Below are 25,192 nucleotides of genomic sequence, written 5' to 3' on the forward strand. Positions count from 1 at the left end.
AAACCTTTCCTCCTATATGCTTACCAAGACAAACAAAAGGTTTACTAACCTGATGATTGTTGAAAGAAGCAATATTTGTCTGAAGGATGGCTGGACTGGAGTCCGCCCGCCATCCTAATAGACCCCTAAACCTGTTGTAATACAAAAACAGAGAAATCCATGGCATTGATGGGTATCCATACCTTCAAAATATTTCTACCATGTCTAAAAATGCTTCACAAAAATGTACATCTTTTAAAAAGTTGAACATAACATTCTAAAAAATGCTCCAACCAATGATGTACTGGGTTTTCTCAATTAAAATATGTATAACTGTATTGAGTGATAAGTAGTTCTTTTTCTGTTTTCAAATGCAAATAGTAACAGATTGACACTTTTTATAAATTATTAAAACTGTGACAATTTTTGTTATTCTTTTCCCAAAAATCAAAATACTATTGTTTTGATATTCAGTACTATGTTTAATATTTATGTTTAATAGTATATGTTTAATATTCAGCACATGTGTTTGTTTAAAGATATTTAATACACTATTTGACTTTTATTATAATGGGTTAAATATTTCATAAAAGTATTTCTTTAGAAAGCCCAAATACTTGCTATATAATTCTGACCAGACCTTAAATGTATTTCTTTGTGTTAGAAATAGTTCAAGTTATTTGACATTCTTTAAAAACTAGTATTACCTTAATAAAATAAAATATTTTTATTAACAGTACATGTGTTTTAACATTTATCATACTTTTATTGTAAAATGTTATTAATACAATGCTTTACAAATTATTTAAAATGAACTACATTACTATGCAAAGTAGCAGCAGGCAATGTAATGATTTTAAATGTGCAGAATCCAGATATATTTGCTGACACAATGCAAAAACACTATGGGAAGTGTATTGTATGGTAGCCTGCAAAGTAAAGGTACTGCACCAATATGCTCACATTTGTATTGTTGAGTTAATCTTTGTCACTCTCCTCAGATCAAAGCCTGACTCAGTGGTATCCTTAACAAGTTCTGTACACAGCGCCAAGTTTGTCTACTTAATTTTAATTCTTATCATTAAGAAAGTGCCATTTTATATAGCAGGGGTGCAATTGCAATATAAATAGATGTTGCTACATAAATCAAATTTGAGATATCATACATAATTCAATCAAAGACTATGACATGCCTTATAACACAATTTCTCTGATAGTAATATCAATTCTGGTTAATATACAACAGCTGTTCAGTGGTATCACTTGGTCATGGTGTAAGTCCCCCAAAGTGTGCGTGCAAAGGGAACCATATAGTTCTAGGGTGTGAGGTAAGAGTTTACAATAGACATCAGAGTGTTCACTACAGGTAAAAAGAACAATTGATGGACAGAATGCAAAACAATGTCATACATTCACCCCAGTACAGAGATCTGGGCGTAAATCCATTGTCTTTTTGCTCACCATGCCATTCCAGTTTGAACACAGCCAATGCAAATCAGTCTTGACCCTGCGCCCAATGGTAACAGTCCAGCCCGAACTGCCAGGCCAGGTCCTCCCGTACCGGAAACTAGCATCCTAGGACCGGTTTCGGGGTTTCACCCGTCTTCAGCCAGGATAGCTTGAATCCAGTGGCATGGAGAGCATGGGACCCACGTCTGGGCATACCCATCCCACTTGGGATGACAAATGCAAAAAGAACAATTGATGGACAGAATGCAGAACAATGTCATACATTCACCCCAGTACAGAGATCTGGGCCTAAATCCATCGTTTTTTTTGCTCATCATGCCATTCCAGTTTGGACCCAGCCATATGCAGGGAAGACCTGGCTTGGCAGTTCGGCCTGGACTGTTCCCATGTGGCATAGGATCAAGACTGATTTGCATATAGCTGGGTCTGAACTGAGGTGGCGCAGTGAGCTAAAGAATGATGATGGATTCAACCCAGATCTGTGACTGGGGGTGAGTGTTTGAAAAGTTTCAGTGCTCCGTCCATCATCTCCTTGTGTTTGCTTTGTTCGCCCTGAGGTGGCAGGGCATGACCAGACGTGCGTCCCATGCTCACTTTGCCTCTGGATTCAAGCTCGCCTGGCTGATGAAGGGTGTTACCCAGAAACCGGTCCCAGGATGCTTGTTTCAGGGAAGACATGGCTTGGCAGTTCGGGCTGGACTGTTCCCATGAGGCACAGGGTGAAGACTGATTTGCATATACCTGGGTCTGAACTCAGGTGGCGAAGTGAGCTATAGAATGATGATGGATTCAACCCAGATCTGTGACTGGGGGTGAGTTTTTGAAAAGCTTCAGTGCTCCGTCCATCAACTCCTTGTGTTTGCTTTTTTCACTACAGGTAGTCATATCTTTTAGCCAACTAGTTTAGATGTGTGCAATTTTATTCAGACATCTCACATTTATACTACATTTACACAATGAAAGCACCATTGTGACCAGTTTTTGGGATGGTGTGGGAACACTTTTTACCAATCCTAGTATTACAAAGAGGGGGGGAGATCAGAATCTTGACCTATGTGATTCTCAGACTATCTCGTATACCATCACCTAATATGCTTGGATTGAGGGCATAACCAGACCATGTGTAAAAGAAAAGTCCACATTTGGAGAGCAGCAGGTCCAACAAATTGCGTTATTCATTAGCCAATACCATTGTATATTGTGAAGCATGCTGTATGCTCTATGTATGAATTTTAAGTGAATTAATATAAATGTACCATTAGGGGAGATCTCCCTAAATTGTTTGCAGTAAAATGTCCACTGCACATTTGTAATTGTGTGTCCCAGGTATAGATCACATTTGTTTTACATAGCCAATTCACCATGGCAGAAGTTATTGAACTCAGTTACACATCCATGTAACCAGGTGAGCCTCACTAGTCTTTGCAATAATAAGAATGGGCAGTGCCTACTCCGGCTGATCCTTCGGCAGCATAGGTAGCAGCTCTCTAATGGAGCTTCTCAATCAATGATGTACAAGTGTGCCCATCAATGTGCTATAGTTGTCACTTTTTATACAATATAAAGTTGCTAGCCAGAAATTGATTTCCCAGTGTCACCCGTTTACTATATTTAAGGCATTTGACCATAGCAGGTTCTAGGTTGCAATGTATGTCATTGGCAGTCTTGGATGGTGATCCACCAGGGTGTGTGGTGAGTATAGTGTGTGTATTTGTTCGGTTTGCCAGTCTAGCCAAGCCCATGTGTTGCATGCCAATGTATCAATCTCTGTGGTGGAGCAGCGCGTCTGGTCCAACAGAGTAGAGTGTGCAGGGTGGGGGATGCAAGATCAGCTTCTAAATTTAGATGTGGAAGGTGTTGTTCTGAGTGGTATCAATGTTTTGCATGTTGAGCTTGTGCACTAAATAATATAGCTCAAAGTTTGGTGCTGTAAATCCGCCCACATCATATGGCATCTGCACATTACACCATGCAATTCTCTGCTATTTGCCTGCCCAGGCCAGCCTTACCAACAGAGAGCTCAGTTGCCCAAAGAAGGCTTTATTAATGGGGTTAGGAGATTTTGGAACAGGAAGAGCAGTTTAGGGAGATATCTTCTTCAAAGCCACCCGCCATGCCGCTGACAGGGGCATTTTAATTCAACTCTCCACCAGCCCAGCAATGTTAGTCATACATTTCCCATAATTTTCCGACATGAGCATGTCAATATCCCAATGGTAGTGAAGCACTAAGTATCGGGTAAGATCGTTCTGCCACTTGGGAGGGTATTGGATGACAGGGACCTTCATAATTTTAGACACCAGTACCAGCACTGATTCAAACTAATTTATGAACCTAGGTGAAAAGAGGGGTTCTTCATGGCCAAAAGGATGTCATCTGCATACATTAAAAGGATAATTCTGCATAACTGAAACTGAATTGCTCTATGGTGATGGAATTCTCACAGTATGCAGGGTAATGGCTCCGCTGCTAAAGCAAGAAGGATGGGAGACAGCGGACACTCTTGTTTAGTGCCCATTTGTAGAAGTATTGGTAGAGTAGATTGTAGACTTTTATTCTAGCAATAGGAGCTGGGAATAAAAGGGATATGCATTTTAATGGAGCCTTACCCATTTCCACTCAATGGACTTAATGGCTTTTGCCATGTACAAACACGCAGCGAGCACCTCGAGTCAAGGGTCCATGTAATGGGCAATGATAAAAAGCATGCAGAGGTTATCTGATAGTGATCTGTCAGGAATTAAGCTTGACTGGTTAGGGCCCACCAGTGCAGGCAGCAGGGGGAGTATCTTATTTGCTATTATTTTGGCCAGTATTTTGTTGTCATTGTTGCTTAAGGAGAGAGGGGATATCATTCACATATGTGTGGTCATTGATTTGCTGGGCTTTAACAGTGTAATCTGTATTGTTTCATGCAACAATGAAGGGAGTATGAGACTCTCAAATGAATCGTTATATACTTCTAGCAGGAAGGGAGCTAATTCTTTAGAGTATTCTTTATAGAACTCTGCAGGATGTCTGGTCTCTCCTTATCTGGCCCTGACCCATTCCTCAGGGACACAATTATCACTCTAATCACTTGTAATGTAAACAGGGCACAGAGAGGCTTCCACGTCAGGTCTCCACAGTCATGCCAGAGTTGCCTTGTCAAGGTATTCATTAGTGTCTGACCTGACCGCTTGGCTTTTAGGTAGCTAAAGGTCCTGTGCTCACTGTGCCACTGAAATGAAGCTACACCTAACAGAGAATCTCCAATCAGGGCAAAACTGGGTTTGGGTTTGTGTGTTTTGGTTCAAGGAGTACCTTGCCTGGCTTTTTGGGCTGGACTGTCTCTATTGGAGCAGGTTCAAGACTGACTCATATATGGCTGGGTCCAATTTTAGGTGGCGTGGTGGGCAAAAGAATGATGAGTTGCTATCCCGAGTGATTGCCAGTGATCAGACAAATAGAAAGCATTTCTTCCATCACCTTTTGTGTGTTCAATGTACCGCCCCGAATGAGAAGGGTACAAAAGGGTTCCATGCTTACTTTGTCATTCAAATCAAGCCACACACTAATGAGGAGCCCTAATCAGGGCTAAAGTTAGTCTTGTGTTACTTTGTTCCGGCTCAGGGATGGTCTGGCCTGCCAGTTCAGAATGGGCTGTTCCTATTGGAGGAGGGTCAAGTCTGGTTTGAATTGGGCTGGATCAATCAATCCATCAAACATTTGTAGAGCGCACTACTCACCCGTGAGGGTCTGAAGGGGCTAAAAGGGGGGAGGGGCGGTGCTGCTACTGCTCAAACAGCCAGGTCTTGAGAAGTCTCCTGAAAGTCATCAGGTCCTGGGTCTGTCGTAAGTGGATGGGCAGGGTGTTCCATGTCTTGGCTGCGAGGTGGAACAATGATCTGCCGCTGGTGGTCGTTTGGTGGATGCGTGGCACGGTGGCGAGGGCGAGGTTGGCGGTGCGAAGCTGGCGGTTCGGGGTGTAGAAGGTGAGTCGTTTGTTGAGGTATGTTGGTCCGGCATTGTGGAGTGCTTTGTGAGCATGGGTAAGGAGCTTGAAGGTGATCCTCTTGTTGACTGGGAGCCAGTGCAGGTCTCTCAGGTGGGCAGTGATGTGGCTGTGGTGGAGGATGTCGAGGATGAGGCGCACAGAGGCGTTCTGTATGCGTTGGAGTCTTTTCTGGAGTTTGGCCGTGATTCCTGCATAGAGGGAATTTCCGTAATCCAGCCTGCTGCTGACGAGGGCCTGGATGACCGTCTTCCTGGTTCCGGTGGGGATCCAACTGTAGATCTTGCGAAGCATGCGGAGGGTGTTGAAGCAGGAGGAGAAGACGGCGTTGGCTTGCTGGGTCATTGATAGTGTGGTTACAAACTAAGGTGGCATGGCTGACAAAAGAATAGTGAATTGAAATGCTACGCCAAGTGATTAAACAATTTGCAAGCGTTCCTCCCATCACTTTGTGTGTTCGACGTATGATGCTAAGTGAGAAGGGTAGGCCCAGATGTGGGTTCTATGCTCTCTGTGCCACTGAAATCAAGCTACACTTGACTGAAGAGCCTTAATCATGGTAAACGCGTTTTTAGTTTTTTTGAGGTCCAGTTCATGGAGGACCTGGCCTGTCAGTTTAGGCTGGACTGTTCCTATTGGAGCAGGGACACATTGATTTGCAAATGGCTGGGTCCAAACTAAGACTCCTGGGCCATTGAATCCAAGAACCCATGAGAACTTACCATATTTTTTTAAAGCACTCCTGGTGTAGCTCTATGCTCTTCAGCTGAAGTGAAGAGCCCTCTTGTGGTCGGCTCTATGGCTGCACTTTGTAACTTGAGAAATGTTAAAAGAGACAGAAACCTGCTTTTTTTAATTAAGCTTTATTACATTTTTGTATGACGTTTACTTTTTATTAAACATTGATCTGTGTGAATTAAGGAAATATACATTCAGTATAATTAGTGGTCATTATCTGACAAATACAAGACATGTGCTTTATATTTATGTTGATCTTGAAACCGCTTCATACAGCTAATAGGATTTTTTCGGTGTTCTGACCCTTTGACAAGGTCAGTAGCATTCATTGCCTTATGTAAATGGGCCCCCCTTATCTTCAGAAATGTGTGCCCACAGGAGTTTGGGCTCCAGGCCCTGTGCCAACCTCCCTGCTGCTCCTGGTTTGTGCTTTAACATTATTTCCTATGGTGTGTTATTTTAAGTCATTGCCTTTATTATTTTCTATGAGAGTGTTCTGCTGTACTTGTGATTGGCCATATATGGTGCGTAGCATATTCCAAGGCTTGCTGGAGTACATTTATTACTGTTTTATCACCTTTAGGTCTGTCGTACCTTTAGAAGTGCAATTTGCGAATAGCAATGGTCTCTTTTTGAGGGTGGGTGTTTGTAATAGCCTGTCCCTCCCTAAACCCCCCCCCTACATTTGCCCAAACCCCCTCACATTTTGCATAATTTCCCATTTTCCTGCCTGTGCCCTTGTCCCTCCGACATTCACTGCTAAACTGAAGGCGTACAAGTGTGAAGAAAAGGTGTGGAGGTCTCCACCCGCAGGTTAGTGAATACCATTTAGAGGTACATGAGTAATACTAATGTAGTACTACTTCACGTTCTACAGCATGCATCATTATTAGGCTCCCTTCATTCAAATTAATAGTCCTCTTTGTGAGAAAGGGAAAGAGGCACAAAGCGCACGTTTTCGTTTTTAATTAAATAATAGATTCAGTCACTTTGGGGCAGATTTCCAAGCCCCTTGCTCCACTTTTGCGTCGCTTTTCCCATGTTAAAAGTGAAAAAACAGTGGCGCAAGGGGCTTGTAAATCCACCACTTTGGTTCTCCTAACTTAAATTCTACTTTTAAGGAAGTAAAAAAAAAGAATTGTCAAATCTTGCATTCGTGTTCTATGGTACAGAAGAAAAGAAGTGTACATTTGGATTCAGCAGAGAATAGTATTAATTTTTACCGATATAAACCGTACCTGCCTTTAGTGCATCAGTAATGTAATGGAACATGAAATAATATACTGTAATAGGGTATTATTATAATCGCTGAATTGTGATGATATTAAAATGTGTTTATCATTTGCAAATACATCATGATTTAATGAAACCCTGCTTCAATCAACTTGGACATATGGGGTAGCATCTGAAATTCCCACAAACTCGAAAATATGAACTGTAAATTGGGAACAAATTCTTTGCTCTCGAAGGTATATTATTATTATTCAAGAATAACTACGCCACAAAATATGTTTTCTGAATAAAGACGTTTGTTTTCTTGGCCTCCTTTCTTTGGCTGGGAAATTGCATGCTAAATTTCAAAAGCAACAAAACATCTCCACGAAGCACTGGTCCCCAGGAGACGAGGAAAATAGCTTTACAGATTAGGAAAGCCATTTTGCTGCACTTGGTTTTCACCTATTGGTTTTCTGTCATCCAAGCACAGCTGGATAGAATAGTGCTTTGTTTTTTTAATCATAACGGTGCAGCACTATGATTGTGCTCCACATGGAAACAACATTTGAAAATCCTATAATTACCAACATTATTTAGCGGCAAACAGCCAGAATGATTTGTTTTGCGTTTTAGACATTTCTATTAAGTTTCCCTAAAAGAAATGTACGCTAAAGTAACACGCAGGAATTGCTCCATCGTTGATGGACTTAAACAGATAGACAGCGTCAGGTGGAAATGCCAGTGTTTGTTTTAATAGCAAGATGAGATGTGAACTGCTTGCTTAACAGGTTTTGAGCTAATATATTTCAGTACTAGGGGACTGAAAAATTAGCTTACTTTTCCTCATATATGTCAATTGCACTCCTTGGAGTGCATTAATATTTTACCAAGCCCTGACTTACAAAGGAACACCATTCTTCCGATGTAACTGGATGCCTCGCACCGAAGATGGGACTCTTTGTTCCAGATTTCGTAACACTTTGCACCAAGTTTGCATCACAAAAGTGATGCAAACCCAGCACAAAGAATTGTGCTGGTACATACTTTCCAATGTAAACTGTATTTCAGGTTAGAAAGTTGCCTAATATGTGCTACTTTGCTTCAAGGGGCCGTATCGTACGTGGTACATGGGTATTCCCATGCTACCATCCACAGGCATATCCTTATCTACGATTTGTAGACAGGTGTAGGAAAATGCCTCTTTGTGGGTGGTCACCATCATCTGATGCTGTTGTTTTTTTACTTTGCACTAGGACTCTTCATACCAAGTTCCATTGCATGTGCTCTGATCTGTACAAAATGGTGAAATTGGTAATACTCCTATTGGCATATTTAACTTACCTAGAAGTCCCTAGTTTATGTCACCAAGTGTATATAGGGCCTGTAAGTCAAATGTCACTAGTGGACTGCTGTACCTCTTGTGCCATCCACCAAAGTGACCATATAAAAGTGCCCTGAGGTCTACCATAGTAGCCCAACTGTGGCAGTTTAAAAACTGCAATTCAACCTGTGAAAATAAACCCTTTTAACAGTTCTGCACCTTTATTTTAAATATTAGTAAGTCACCCCTAAGTAGGCCTTATAGACCATAAGCCAGGATGTGTGGTATTTAAAGGTAGTATATGTAGAAAGTTATTATTAAGCATGTCCTTACAGTAGCATCTAAAAGCTATTTCACTGTGGCAAGGGTGGCTGTTCCATAGAGAAGCACTGGGATGCACCTAACGATTTCAATTGTGGACTCTTTTTAATATTTGTTAAAAGCTTGATTTACTAATGAAGTCGGATTGTTAATAAATAATGAGGTAAAGGTACTTTTGGTAAGTCACATTTTCCCTTCCTAAAGCCTTTGGAGACTAATTTATGTTAGCTTCCAGCTGCAGCCATCCGAATGCTCAAGTCTTAAGTGAGGTTTGAAGTGACCTCAGAGGAGTAGTTGCTCATTTCCCTGGCCACACCTTTGGGGTGGGCACACAAGCTCTACAAAAGGGGAGTAGGTTTTCACCATATTCAATTTAGGCAGAGAGGGACACTATGGGATTCTTTGCAGTTGGTTGGGGAGGGGCCAGAAGTCCCCCCATACACAGGCTGGTGCAAGGCTGGCATAAATGTGGCACCACTGGGCACCCTCTTCAGAACACCCCGGACCTGTGCTGTGACAGAACAGAAGAAGGAAGGGATCTGTTGTTTGAGATCTGTGAGGAGCCCTGAAGGGCTGGACCTGCTCCCAGCTATAATCAAGACAAAGAAACAGACTCCAAGCTTCAGTTGGCTGAACTATGATTAAGCTAGAGGGCCACAACAAGCTGTAAGAAGCTTTCTGCTGAAGGAGTCCAGTTGACCAGTTCCCCTGGACCTGCCATAGACACTGCTGATGACATCTTCTGGAGTGAGTATAGACCCCCAAGTGCTGTTTCAGATGACCTGGAACCCTGGGCTCTGTCAAAGTGCACTCCTCCTAAAATCCAGAAAAACCTGGGACTTGGATACATTTTGGACACAAAGACCCAAAGGACAGGAACAAACCTCCTTTGTTGATCCAACCAAGGTACTTTTCCGCTGGGCTGAAGATTCGGGTATCATCCGCTTGAAGCTTTTCCACAGTAGCAAATACTTTTCAGCGGCACCTCGCAGAAAAAGTAACCACCTTTGTGAGCCGTCTTCAGCTACAGCCTTGCCCGACTGGAGAAATCCGAACACCAAAAAAGTGCCTAAGTGCAAGTGTAGAAAACTTCACTGGGCAAAGGAACCAAAAGTATCTGGCTGACGAGGAGAGTTCGTTGGGAGCAAATTTTGAATTGTCCAGCTTGGAGCTTTTCTCGCCTAAACCAACAGCTCCACTGGGACTTCATCCACTTCCTTTCTGACATCATGGAGTACCTTCTCAGATACAGTCTGCTGCCTTGCCCCACTCAAAGATTTTGACTTCCAGAAAAAAATACTAAGTTCCAATGCAAAATCTCTGACCAGGTTGAACCTGGTTGGTGTATCCTACCCACACTCCATTGCAGTCAGCCTCAAATTGTGTCTTTGTCCTGGTCGACTGTGACCATTAGACTTGTATTGGTGCAGAACGTTTTAACTGCTATTTTAATTTAAAACTTAAAAAAATGTATATCTCTGATTTCCCTTATTGGACCTTTGTCGCTTTGGTGTCATTTTGTTCATTATATTCTTCTCTATTTTTATACATTGGAGTGGGAATTGTATTGTGTTCTGTTTTAAACATTTTGCCTTTTTGGTAATTCTAAGTGCATTCCACATTTCCCAGGTTAAGCCTGTCTGCTCTGTGCCATAGCAATGAGGGACTGAATTCAGGTTTAAATTACTTGCACTGGGCCTTGCACTGGGCCTATCAAGATAGGGACATTATTGTGGACTTCCATCCACCCCAATTAATAATCTACTTCCTCACAATCAGGGATTTTCACCAAGAAATCATGCCTCCTCATGACTGGCATGACAAAAAAGAACTTTTAAATAGTCTTCACGTTTTTCCCACTTAGCATGAGTTCTGCAACTGGGGCAAGTATGGAAGCATGGTTTTGGTACTGGAAGGGTCTCCTCCAGTACAAAACCTATGATTGGCAGAACATATACGCCATAAACTTTGGTTGCTGAGTTTCATTCAGTCAAAACTTCCTTTTCGTGTTTTCCTCTTGCAGTGCATCAGTTAAAGTTACTCCCTGTGTTTCTCAAATGGAATTAAAGCCTACTGGTAACGGATGCCAATGTATGGATTTCCCAGGGACTTGCAACCTTCTGTACTAAGTCACAGAAGGGCACAGAGCTGCTGTGACAAAGCTGGAATGGTCAAATCAATGGGTTTGTTAAGCACGACTACTCATCCATAAGGGTCTCAAGGCGATGGGGTGTAGGGGAGGTGGAGGGTCCAGTCCATCAATGAGGAGGTCTATTGAAGAGCCATGTGTTGAGGTCTCTCATGAAGATGGGGAGTGATCTCATCTGTCTGCGGTGGAGCGGGAGGGCGTTCCAGGCTCTGGCTGCGAGGAAGGAGAAGGAGCGGCCTCCCGATCTGGACTTCCTGGTGCGGGGGACCACGGCATGGGAGAGCTGTGCTGATCATAGTGTCCTTTGGGGTGCGTGGAATTTGAGTCGGCTGTTCAGGTATGCTGGTCCGGGGTTGTGGAGGGCTTTGTGTGCGTGCGTGAGATCTTGAAGGTGATTCTTGCCTCGATGGGGAGCCAGTGGAGTGTGTGCAGGTGTTGGGAGATGTGGCAGTGTCGTGGCAGGTTAAAGATTAGTCTGGCGGAGGCTTTCTGCATGTTTTGTAGCTTGCGGGTGAGGTTTTCGTTGATTCCGGTGTAGAGTGCGTTGCCATAGTCAAGTCTGCTGGTGACGAGGGCATGAATGACGGTCTTTCTGTGCTCGAGAGAGATCCATTTGAAGGTCTTGCGTAGGAGGGTGTGGAAGCAGGAGGATGCGACTGAGTTGATCTGGCGTACATTTTGAGTTCAGGGTCCAAGGTGATTCTGAGGTTGCGTGCGTGGTCTGTGGGGGTGGGCGGGCTTCCAAGGGTGGGGTGCCTCCAGGTGCCATTCCAGGCATCGGGGTGTGGGCCCATGATGAGAACTTCTGTTTTGTCAGTGTGGAGTTGTAGACAGCTGCTCTACATCCATTTGGCAACTGCTTCCATGCCTTCTTGAAAGTTGTGTTTGGCTGAGTTGGGTTCATTGGATAGGGAGAGGATGAGTTGGGTGTCGTCTGAGAATGAAACAACGTTAAGTCCGTGGGTTCTGACGATGGGGGCGAGCGGAGCCATGTAGACGTTGAACAGCATGGGGCTGAGGGAGGATCCTTGAGGAACTCTGAAGGTGGTCAGTGTAGGGTCCAAGAGGAAGGGAGGGAGTCTGACCTGCTGTCTTCTGCTGGAGAAGAATGAGTAGATCCAGTCAAGGGCCTTGTCCCGGATCCCTTTCGTTGTGAAGTCTGCATTTTAGGGTGCGGTGAGAGACTGTGTCGAAGGCCGCTGAGAGGTCGAGGAGGATGAGGGCTACTGTCTGTCCTCTGTCCAGGAGGGAGCGGATGTCATATGTTGCGGTGAGGAGGGCAGAAAGGTAAGCGTATGCCAGAGGTTAACATACATGGCTCTGCATGGTCCTCTCACTATCACATTCACCATGACTCAACCAGTCCATGGGCATGGCAGAACCCTATCCCAAGTGTTTAGCCAGGGCAAATTCAGATTTAATGTTGCAGATTTCTTTATGGTATCTTCAGCACTAGACACTATCCCTTGCTTCACTGCTGGATGACACTGTGTGGGATGGTCGGACTGGAAAACAGAGTCAGCCCTGGTCAAACTTTTCAGATGGTCCACCCACACTAGATATAGAAATTGTGACTAGAATGGGGACATAGGGTATAGGGCTATGGTTGGGTCAGGCAGCACAGCCTGTCCTGAAAGCAGCCCTTCATCTGCAGCCTACCACGAACATACTGGAGTGACCAGTCCTGTCTTCAGATTGCATCCGGAGCCAGGTAACTTTTTTGTGACTTACTCAGTTTCAGGAAAACCAAGCTCACTACTGGAGTGGTTTTGATGCAGCTCCAAAACAAGAACCAGAAGAAAAGCACCACATTGACCATCTCTGTCCCTAAGCCAGAAGCCACCATCTGATTTGAATCATTACCTCTGCGTTCCTGTGTGGCTGGATTGTTTTGGGTTGTTGAGAGGCACTTATTGAGTGATGTGCTGCACAGTGTAATGATGATAATGGCTAACTCACCTCAATTATGTCCCAGGGATTCAAAACAAGTTCCTGTCAAACACCAACTCTAATTAAGCACTGTGCATAACCCTTTCTGTAAGTACATGCATTTGCAGAAAAGGGTCTTGTGTAGACGACGGACGTGATACAGCGTCAGGTATCTCAGTTACAATGTCAGCATGTTAGTGGTTGCAACATTTTCTGGAGACAAGTTTCTGATGGTCAGTGTTCAATATTCCTGTAGACACAATAACATATTTTTAACCCCCTTGCACCGGCAGAGCATCACTTTTTGTGATGCTCCAGTGATGCAAACCTTGAAATCATATTTATGAGCACCGCAAAGTCACTTTGTGTGGCTTCGAATAGCCTCATATATATGGTGTAAGGCAAGACAGCATAAATCGCTGCATTGCATAACTCTGTGATCGAGAGGCATTCCATGGGCATTGCGGTGGGTTTTCCCATGCAACACCCATGGATTTGTATGCTTCCCCAGATTTACAAGACCTTCTAACCCTGGGGATATACCAAAACAATACATCTCCGGAGGTGAGGCATTTCAAAGAGAAATAACTTCAGCAGCACACATGGAAAGAGGAAATCACCTCCCTGAATTGTTTTTGTGCACAAAGGTGCCTCTTCCTGCACTAAAACAATCCGGCGTGTAACACAGGCACCCCCATGCACCATTGTGAAAGGGTGCCTGCATTGGCGTAAGCTGCCGAAACTGTGCCAGCGCAGTCGGACAGGACAGGAATGTACCGTATCGGAGTAATATGGTGCATTACTGCCCTTTCACTTTGATGTAGAGCAGCGCAGCAAGGTGAACAAGCAAAGTGTTGATTGTAGGCTATGTAATTCAGAAGTTGAGGCTACTGTTCACATTGTCTGTATCTGTCCTATTCTACTGGTTGAGTGGAGTTCACTGTTGAAGAAGCTGTTAAATGAACAGGGTATTTGTTCCTGTAGGCAGGCAATTGTTGCATGTCTAGACCTGAACAATTTGCAATTAAATATTGCCTTTACGAATTTCACGATGTTGGTGGAAAACAGACTTTTGAAAGCCAGAAATTATCATATCAAATTGGGTTTATACTGTTATTCGCATGAAGTATCAATTTGTAAATAATCAGTTTTGACAAAATTTACTCTTTGAATGTGATGAAACACCTTCAAATGTTGCTGCTGTTTCCTTGATGTTATAATTTATTATATTCTTGAGGGTGGAGAGGGTTTTGATATGACTGACCTTTTGAGACTCAATATCCTTAACATAGTGGGTCTATCTGACTCTTCTTCACTTAACAACTCAAGGGCTTATCAAATTGGTCCAAAGTTATTTCAGAAAATAGACTATGTAAACCAATGAGAACACTTTCTGCTGCAAAAGTAAGGAAACAGCTGTTATTGTCAGGACAACAAAAACATTCTCTTCCAGGACATCTCTAGAGTTAAAGCAATTTGGAGTTAAAAGTTTCTAGATCTGCATCGACCACTGTCATTAATGAATGCAAGATTTGCTTTGATCCATCCATGTCTGTTTAAAGTGACATAAAGAAATGATAACTGCCTATAAATATTCTAACTAGATATGTGAATTTGTTCAATTGCATATTAGACATGCAATGGAAGTCAGCCAAATATAAGTCTTTTTTTATGAAGGACAATTTCTTTTCATTGGAATTGATCATCTATAACTGTATAATATTGATATGAGAGTTTTAAGGAGAAAGTCCTCATTTCTCTATTTTATGTATTTTACTTTGTCTTCACAGATATCTTGCTTGGAAACCTTTTAACCCAGATCTCATGGAATATATGTTACATTCACCTGCTCATCAATATTGTTCAAACATTGATGATATACTTGCCTGTAAAAGTCTCACAAACGCCTTGAGGAATGCTAAGTATTGGTACTACTTTGATTTCATATCATGTTATTGTGGATTTGGATAATTTTCCAGGAAGCTCACAGATGGCACTTTAATCATTTTTTGCTGCAAGATGTGTGTTTTGTGGAATGGTTTTAAAGATTTATCAGCGACTCTTTTGAAATTAATATGGTACACAACTCTGATCCAAATATCACCTGGGGCCCGTTAAGGGAAATGGCTAGTAGACCCCTCATTAATTATGCTGCAGAATGGAAAAGAAAGGCTTTTAAAGTAATCCTCTGCCATTCTACAACAAATTAGGAAATGGAAGTATGGTTACTATTCATCAAATGATAAAGATGCTATAATGTATCTATACTCAACAGTCAGTGGAAGTGGCTTGCAGTGCATTGTTGAAAATTAATGCTAGCTATTATGGTAGGAAAAATATAGTGGGTAAAATGTTGAGAAATTACCTTAAAATTTAAGAGCAGAAGTCTACTATTGATGTAAATATTGATGCCAAGGGTAGTAGACAATACAAATATCCAGATATTTTAAAATCCTTTCTAGAATATTTTACAGAGTTATACACTCCAGATGAAATCCCATCCGTTGATGCTTTGGATGACTTTTTCGATTCTATTCCTAAAGATTAGAAACATAGCATTCTTTTATCCCAGTCAGAAAAGGATATTGATACATGAGAAATATTTGATTATATTGCCACATTCCCCAAGGACAAAGCCCCAGATCCAAATGTTTTTTATGATGAATTCAGGACTTGTTTTTTTAAAGTTTGGTTCCAAAGTTATAATGGCTTTTCCAACATTGTAAATCTGTTAACAATCCTGAAGGCTCTTTTCTGGAGACAGCGTTATGTCTAATTCCAAATAAAAAATTATAGACCTATCTTGCTCAATATTACTGACTGTAAAAGTTTGCAAAGAATTTGGCAACATGTATTGATGATTATATTCCTGACCAGACTGGTGGGGAATATTCTGGGCTTGTGAAGGCAGGACTGTTTACTGGTAATGAAAGTAAGATCCATCTAGCTGAAATCACACTTGAAGCTGAAAAAGCTTTTGGTCGTTTTTATTTGAAGAAGGCCTTGCAGTAAGCAATCATGCTATTTTCCTCTTAAAAGAGGGACAAGCCAAGGATACCCTCTTTCCCCTTTTCTTTTTATTTTGTCCATTGAGCCATTTTAGTGAAAATAAGATTCATTACAATTTTGTTAGGATATAATTTTAGGGTTGATGAAATAACATTTTCGGCATATGCAGATGATTTGTTATTATACATTTCAAATCATTCAGCACCTCGGGATGCATTTTCTGAAAATTACATTTGTTGCAGAATGCACAATACTCTGATGATTGAGTCATAACTACCTTATTCACCTATGCCTATGCAGAAAACTCAGAAATAACTATCATTTTTGTAGGAAGTAGGTGAAAGACCAAAACTTAGACAGCTGTCTACTACAGCTCCCACGCTCACTTTGGACTCTCTGATGTGAGAATTAACTTTGATCAAATTAACTATAGGTTGAGTTAGCAACAGTACTGCATAAACTACTTTGGAAACAAATTGAACAAGGGGTGGCCCTGCACTCAACTAGTATATCATGTGAATGGAGCTTGATTATAATCCACAAATTTTAAAAACTCAACATCAAGAAAACAATGTATTAAGATCTTCCCATAAAGTAAAGGAAACACTGATGAATTTTGATTGTAGTTATGAAAATCTTTATTCTTTTCTCAATTTGTTTAAATTCATAATCCCCAATCGCCAACGCGTTTCGTCCTCATATGGACATCTTCAGGGCTCCGATATATTTTAAGATCTTTATGTGGCTTAAGGGATTCCTAAATGAGATCCAATTGAGTTTTAAAAAGGAAGACAGTATGCTACGAAAACACAAATACGTGTATTCGTGTTGCTCCTCTTGATCCTAGGGGATCTAGTTTCTATTCAGATTTTTAGATTAAGTAATTTGGGATATGTATCTCCCCTCCTGGAAAAGTAACGTCCGGTTCATTACTACTTTGGAAACAAAACTGAACAGATCAAACATAGCAATGTTCCAGACTAGCCCTAATGCTCTGAACAGGAGGTTGGGAGTAGTGGCAAATCAGTTGTAGCATATAAGCAGAGGCCCCTGACTGAGGTGAAGAACTATGAATTATGCAGTAGAAACTGGTGGACCCGGAATATCGTTGCCGGCGAGTTAATGATTGATATATAGGAGTGCCTCAATGTGCAAAACAGTTGGATCCCCTGCTATGCTAGACTCTCTATGTAATTTGCATACATGCTAGAGTACAACTACTCCCCACCCTTGTAGTTCCCAGGGAAGGATAGAATTAGATCACTTTGCTCCCAAAGCAAAACACTGTTAGACCAATAATAGAATGCTTTACATAATACTCGCTGGTCCAACAGGACATATTCGTGAAAAAAAGAACAATGACCCCTTTATATACAAGAACCATGACAACTTCATTGCAGCAGATTTTCACCGGAGGCTGAGTTAAAGCACACAAAACTATTAGCACTATGCCTGCAGCTCAGGAAGCTGGACATCGGATTTGGCCTATTAGAACAAGCATCAATGCTGCTCACAATAGATGCATCTTGTGGGGTGGACTCAACACTGCATTGCAACCTCAAAACATGACAAATAGCAGAGGAACAACGGAGAGCTGAAAGAGAATGACTGGAACCGGTCATGAGGTGCTGGGCAAACAAAGAAAGACTAACTAAATCCCAATTACAAATAGGCAGAGAGAAAGATCACCACTAAAATAGTGGTTATATAGACAGACTCCTTCCGTGCTAGTGGTATAAACTGCCGCTGTCACTATCTTTAAAACAAAAATGTCAAAACATTTATAAAATGTTTACTGTAATATACCACCCTTTCTCATTCCCCTTCCCCTTCTTTTCCTAAAACACCCTCACTACCCTCTTCTGGTTAATATGTATTGCAGAGCTCAGTTTACCTCAGTGTAGAATTGCTTACCTCTAAAAGACAGTGGGGCATATTTACAACAAAATGGTGAAGCGTGTCATTAAGCAAAGAGGGCTAACAACACGATCTGTCACTTTAGAAATGCAGGGCTGCACCATATTCACAAGAATATGGTGCAGCCCTGCGTTTCCCCCTGTGCTGGTGCTAAATTTGGCAGCCTAGCGCCTACGCAGGCACCCTTGCACCATTGTGCAAGGGTGTCTGCATTGAGGGTAAGATTGTTTATGTGCAGGAAAGGTCTCCCTTTAAATTGCGTTTTGTAAATTTTAAGCAGCACACGTAGAACTTACAAAATGTAATTTTTTAATGACGCCCATCACCCTCCCCTTTCACGCAGTACAGCATGAAAGGGTGCCTTATTTACAAGGCAGCGTTAAGCCACGTTAAGTGGCTTAATGCTACCTTGTAAATAAGGCGAAGCCCCTCTCGCCACCACAATGCTGAGAAAAGTGACGTTGTGGTGGCGATAGGGGCTTGTAAATATGCCCCAGTGAATGCAAGATGAGCTAAAAGACAATTAACCTATATTTTTATAAAAATGTCTCAGTGCACACAGATGTAGACCATGGGTACTGGACCACACATGAGAAGACTCACACAATGTGTACAGGAAACAAGGACTCTTTTGCATGTGTTCTTAAAACCACCAGAAATATCATTGAGAGAGGAAACACATGAGGGGCGTGGCAGAGCCATACAGGATTGCGGACGTATGTCTGTGAAGCTTCTTCGCCTCACCCAAGCATTTGTCACCCTCCGGCCCTGCAATCTACATGATTGCCCCTCAGTAAAGCCTGACATAGCCTGAGCTTGCTGTTGCAGACGAAAATCCTGCTGCTGGCCTTCCAAAGCCTTCCGGGACGGTTGGAGCCACTACAGCTGAGGGGGAGGCTACCCCGGGCGGACTTTGTTCGAGCCTGATCTGAGTGGGTGCTGATGCATGTGGGGGTGCCCACGGGTCGCTGGAGGTGCCCACCCCCACCTGGGACCTGCCCGATCTGCCTCCTGTCACCATCCATAGGAACTGCAGGTTGCAACGAGGACAGCCTCAGGGCTTTGGAGCATTCCAGCAACCATCTTGTAGGCCGCTGCAGAGGTGTCTTGGTCTTTGCGAGCCACACCGGCTTTTCCCTGTATCGGAGCACACCTTCCCCTGCCGACGTGGATTAGACTTTGCATCGGTGGCTGGGGGTGGGCCGCGCAGGGAGGGATCCCACTAGCCTGCGAAAGCGCAAGCCCCTCATCAGTGGAGCCCCCCCTTCGGGGTGCGGCCCTTGGACTCTTTTCTGTTGTGTGACCCCAGCTATACATCCTGTGTGCCAGCCTCCTTCACCCACACTGCACCTCGTGGAGCTCTGATGGTCCTACCACATCGGCGCAATCATCGAGGCATGCAAAGGGGCCTTTTCTTCCATCCAAACCTGTTGTGCTACTACTTTACTTCCCAATCCCTGAGAAGGAACTTTGCCATTGCTCACATTGCGCTGACTACACTGCTCACCCTTATAACTACCCCACCTCTTGGCCACTGCAGCCCCTGTGGGGAATAATTGCATTACCTTTCTTGATGGCATTACACTCGCTCACATCTCTCCTTCACATAAACACACTAAACTGGAAACTCTCCACAGAGGATGCATTGCAGGCCATCAGGGATCTTTACCAGAACAAAACTCCAGGCCTTGATGGTCTGCAACTTGTATTTGACCCTTCCTTGTCCTTGCAACTTGCACTCAGAATGGCCAGCATGTATGAGGCCTCTTTGGCTCCCGGAGAACTTCCACCATTTTTTTTATTTTAGGCAATTTGTTAAGCACACAAATACCCTTGGGTGTCTCGGGCGCTATGGACGGTTAGGGAGAGAGAGAGTGGGAGCTCGTGAGTTATTGGTTGAATAACCAAGTTTTAAGTTGTTTACGGAAGGCAAGGAGAGAGGGGGTGGTCTTGATGTGAAGGGGAAGTGTGTTCCAGAGTCTGGCGGTGGCGACTATGAATCTCCTGTCGTCCCAAGATGCTTTCTTTGTTCTGGGGACATTTATCAGATTTGCTGCTGATGAATGTATGGGTCTGGTTGGCTTGTAAGGGCATAACGTGTTTCTTAGGAACTCAGGTCCTGTGTTGTGGACTGCCCTATAGGCAATACATAGGGCCTTGAATTTTGTAAGGTTCCTGATGGGCAGCCAGTGGAGCTGATGTAGTAAGCTGGATGTAGGTTTAAATTTGGGGGTGCTTGTGAGGATCCTCGCTCCTGCGTTTTGCACCATTTGTAGTTTGTTTAGGACTTTTTCCATTACAATAGTCTACCCTGGACATGACCAGCGTGCTCATGAGAGTCCTGCCAGCACTTGATAGAAGGTATGGTAGAAGTTTCTTTATCATTTCGATGGTGTAAAAAGCCGAGGAGACAACATTGTTGGCGTGTTGTAAGAATGATAGCTCGTCGTCGAAGATGATACCTAAGTTTCTGGCTTTTGTTACAGGGGAAGGTGGTGGGCCTAATTCTGCTGGCCACCAGGATGGAGACCAGCTGAGGGAGAAGTTGCCAAAGATCATCACCTCCGTTCTCTCAGAGTTTAGCTTAAGGCAGTTGTTTGCCATCCATGTGCTTATTGCGAGCATTCCAGTTTGAAATTTTGCCGCAACTTCATCTCCATCATTGTTGGTCTCTAGTACTAGCTGTGTGTCGTCAGCGTATGTGATGAGTCGCAAGCCATGAGTCTTGATGACCCTAGCTAAGTCAGACACATATATGTTGAATAAGGTCGAGCTCAGCGAGGATCCTTGTGGAACACCGCAAGGGAAGGTGAAGGGTGGGGATTTGAAGTCTCCTAACGTTACCAATTGGAAGCGGTTAGAGAGGAAGGAAGTTAGGAGGGCCTTGGCTCTGTTTTTGACACCTATGGCAGAGACACGGTCGATTAGTGTTGTATGATCAACCGTGTCAAATGCTGCTGAGAGATCCAGCAGCATCAGTGCCGCGGCTCCTCCCCGATCGAGTATCATTCTGATCTCATCAGAGGCCTTGATAAGGGCTGTTTCGGTGCCGTGGCCCTACCTGAAGCCGAATTGTGTGTCGTCTTAGTGGTTATTTTCGTTGATATAGTGTGACAGCTGAGTGTTTATCACTTTTTCAAAGATCTTGGTGGGGAAAGGGAGGCAGGCGATAGGTCTGTCATTCTTGGTTTCTGTGGGGTCGAGGTTGTGTTTCTTTAGTAGTGGCTTAATGACAGTGTTTTTCCAGATGGATGGGTATATTCCTGTGGTGAACATTGAGTTGCAGATGTTGGCTAGTAATGGAGCAATGATGTTGGGTATCAATTTTAGTATGGTGGGGGGGCATAGGTCGTTGGAAGATCCTGATTTAATGGAGGAAATGTGGTCTATGAGTTGGTGGGGCGTGACTTGGGTGAATTCCAGGAGGGTAGGGGAGGTGGTATCCTTGGTGAGGCCTAGTTCAGTGGAAAGGGGTGGGTTAATGTCATCGATGGGAACAATGATCTGCTGTTGGTAAATGAATGGGCAGCAAAGTTGGTATAGACATTGCTAACTTTTTCTTGAAAGAATGTGGCTAAGGAGTCACAGAGTGTTTGGGTGGGAGTTATGGAAGGGTTGGGTTTTGGGCCTGACAGTCTGGTTACAACCTGGAACAGCTGTTTGGTGAAGTTTTGTGCTGTTTTGATTTGATTGAGATAGTATTTACTTTTTTCTGTGATTATGAGGCGTTTATATTTGGTGAGAGCTAACTTATAGCGTGTTTTATCAGTTTGGTCGTGGTTCCGATGCCACTGTCTTTCTATGTTTCTGCATGTTTGTTTTTCGAGTATGAGTGCTTCTGAGAACCATGGAGCTGATGGTATTTTTCTATTTTTAGAAGTATTTTTTAGTGGGACTAAGGTGTTGAAGGCTGAAAGGAGAGATTTGGTGTATTGCTTGGCTGCAAACTCAGGTTCATGTGGTGGGTCTTGTTGAGTGGAAAGAAGGTGTGACTTGAGAGCAGGAGGGGAGATACTTCTCCAAGCCTTGAATTGTTTAGGGGGAAGAGAGATTGTGTGATTAGAGGTGTGATTTTTTATGTGAATATTGAAGAAGATCGCACAGTGGTCTGTCCAAGGGAAGGGGAGGATGTTTCCTAGTGTGATTTGCTTATTGTTGGTGAATAGACCGTCTAAAGTGTGACCGGTGGAGTGGGTGGGTTTTGTTTCTAGTTGAATGAGTCCTGTTGCTTTGAGTTCAGCTAAGAGGGTTGAAGTGTTTTGGTCGTTGTGGGCTTCCATATGGAAATTGAAGTCCCCTAGTATGGAAAAGTTGGTTTCTCCAGCTAAGGGTTCTAGGAGGTGCCCTATGGAAGAAAGGAACTCGTCTCGAGGTCCAGGTGGACAGAAGAGGAGAGTGCCTTTGAAGGAGTTTGAGTGTGTGAGTAGTATTGTGAAGATAAAGGCTTCGCAGGTTTTGATAGGGATTAACTCAGTCCTTATTGCATATTGGATATGATAGATAAGTGCCAGTCCGCCGCCCTTTTTGGTAGATCTGTCGAATCTGCTGACATAGAAGCCATCCGGGGTTACTGTGGAGAAATCTGGACCTAAGGATAAATCTCCCCATGTTTCTGTTATAAATAGGAGGTCGAGTTTATGGTTTTGTAGGAGATTCAATAGTTTGTATTTATGTTTGGGTGGGGAGCGAGCATTTATAAGAGCTGAATTGATTGTTGTGTGATTGATGGGTGATGGAAGGCCCATGGTGGGTGGGGGCTTTTGTTTGGTGTTTAGGGTGAAAAGACATTTTGGACAATGTGTGGGAACTTGGGTGTATAAGGTTTCCGGGTTAAGTTGAGGGCATGTGTGTATGTCACTGACGGCGCCAGATATGTCTTTTAGTTGTTTGCTGGAGTAGGTTATGGGGTTAGTGTGTGGGGTTGGTTTAAAACAACCAGGTGGAGAGACCCTGGGCCCGGTCCAGGCGCAGACGGGCGCAGACGGGCTTACCTTTGGCGCACCCGCTGCACGCGTCCGCTGCGCGTGGAGAGAGGCATATTGTTTTAAAGGGGAAAGATCAGCTGCTGGTCAGCTGACTTGCCCGATCTAACCGGAAGTTGTAATCACTTCCTGTGTGCCCGGTTTTTTTTTATTCCCTCCACTCAATCCGATAGTCGGCGGTAGACCGGGGAAAGTGTGAAAATAAGATAAGAGGTGAGTGCTGGCGATAACTAGTGGTGGCGATCAGTATTCTTTAAAAAACGTGATTTTAAAACCAACAATCAACAGTTTCAAAGTGCAAAGCAGGTTGAGGAGCCCTTTAACCAGGCGCTCCTGGTATTCTTTCAACACGTAATTTAAACAGACAGTCAACAGTTTTTCTCTCCTGGTCTCAATCTTGAAACCTTGGAGAGTCCTGACCCTACCAGCATCATTATCAGCCAATTGCTATACTGGGTACGCTTACAAAATGTTAAGCAAGATAGTAGCAAATCATTATGCCAAGGGGCTACTGGATCTCATACATATGGACCAAAATGGATTTGTCTCAGATCGCAAAACTTCTCAAAATATAGAGCAACCTTTCCATATACAAGACCTAGTTAGAGGGCTTTATCCTAGAGCAGCTTGTCTAATTCTAGATTTAGAAAAGGCCTTTGATTCACTAGCATGGTATTATCTCTTTCAGACTTTGACTAGATTTGAGGTTGGTCCCAGACATCTTGCATGTATTCATCTTCTATACGCTAACCCATCGTCTCAAGTTAGGACGCCTCGTCTCCACATCATTTCCCATAGGTAGGGGAACTAGACAAGGCTGTCCCCTTTCTCCATTGCTTTTCGACCCTGCAGTAGAACCAGTAGCTCTCCACTTACGGAACGAGGGTGTGGACTGGGGGATACCCCTGGAGGATAGAACACATCTAATATCAGTGTATGCTGATGATCTCTTCCTTTATGTTAAAGACATTACATGTGACCTCACCCTCCTATGTGGTATACTCAATGAGTTTGGGTAGGCTGCAAGACTTTGTGTCAATTGGTACAGATCAGTGATATATCCTCTTCATCTTAACCAGCCACCCCAGTACACTTTGCTGTTCTTTGTGCCACTGCGTTGGCAGAATGTAGTTTTGCGCTATTTGGGGATCTGCCTTTACCACTCCTCTTTGGATATTTTCAAAGGTAATCCCCTGGATGGCACTACAGGGTATCAAAACGCAAATGCAATTCAGGTACTCACTGCCACTTGCTCCGATAGGGAAAATTGCCCTAGCGAAAATGATAATATTACCTCGCTTACTCTATTATTTGTCTATTATTTTGACAGTCTTCCTGTGGTCCTCCCTCATTCTTTCTTTCAAGAGCTCAATTAATTGCTGAGCACTCTTATCTGGAGTACTGGGTAACATTGTGTGGCACTTAGCAAACTGCAGCTCCCGCTAGATCGGGGTGGCTTAGGGGCCCCATACTTTGAGGCGTATTTCCTTGCAGCACAACTGCAATGGATATCACCTTGGACTGACGGAAGATACCTAGGGAAGACCTGCAGTAGAGATGGAGTAATGACTTCCCAGACTATTTATCCTCTCCGTCTGCTATAAACACCACTTCTCCACCCATACAAGTGGCTGCAGCTTGCACCTGCATGCCACGTATTCACACAAACTACCTGCATGTGCCTGGCCCTCCCCTGACAGGACTACCTATATCCCCTGGATTTTACACTAGGCTTGACCTTGTTCCATGGACCGCTTGCTCAAAACACACAACAGGAGTGTCAGTACTGTGCCAAGACTGGCAATATCTTACATTTGATCGGCTGACAACTGAGTATGGTTTACCTCCTGGACAGTTTCTCTTATATCGTCACCTCACACACACATATCGCATCCTGAGAAACACCACGGTAGCTCACCCTGCAACACACCCTGTATTACAGACAATCCTAACCATGGATTCTGGGCAATATTTAATCACCTGGCTGTATAAACTAATAGGTGAACTGACCATGCATTCCCTAGAAGCACTTCATCACAAATGGGAGGGAGAGTTCTGACGTACACTCCATGATAAGGAATGGGAATTGGACTTCCATGAGAAAAATTATGCAATTCTCACTTTAAGAACTTAAAATTATTTATGCTACACAGAGCATATCTCACACT

Source organism: Triturus cristatus, chromosome 7 (assembly GCF_964204655.1).
Source record: "Triturus cristatus chromosome 7, aTriCri1.1, whole genome shotgun sequence".
Taxonomy (NCBI): Eukaryota; Metazoa; Chordata; class Amphibia; order Caudata; family Salamandridae; genus Triturus; species Triturus cristatus.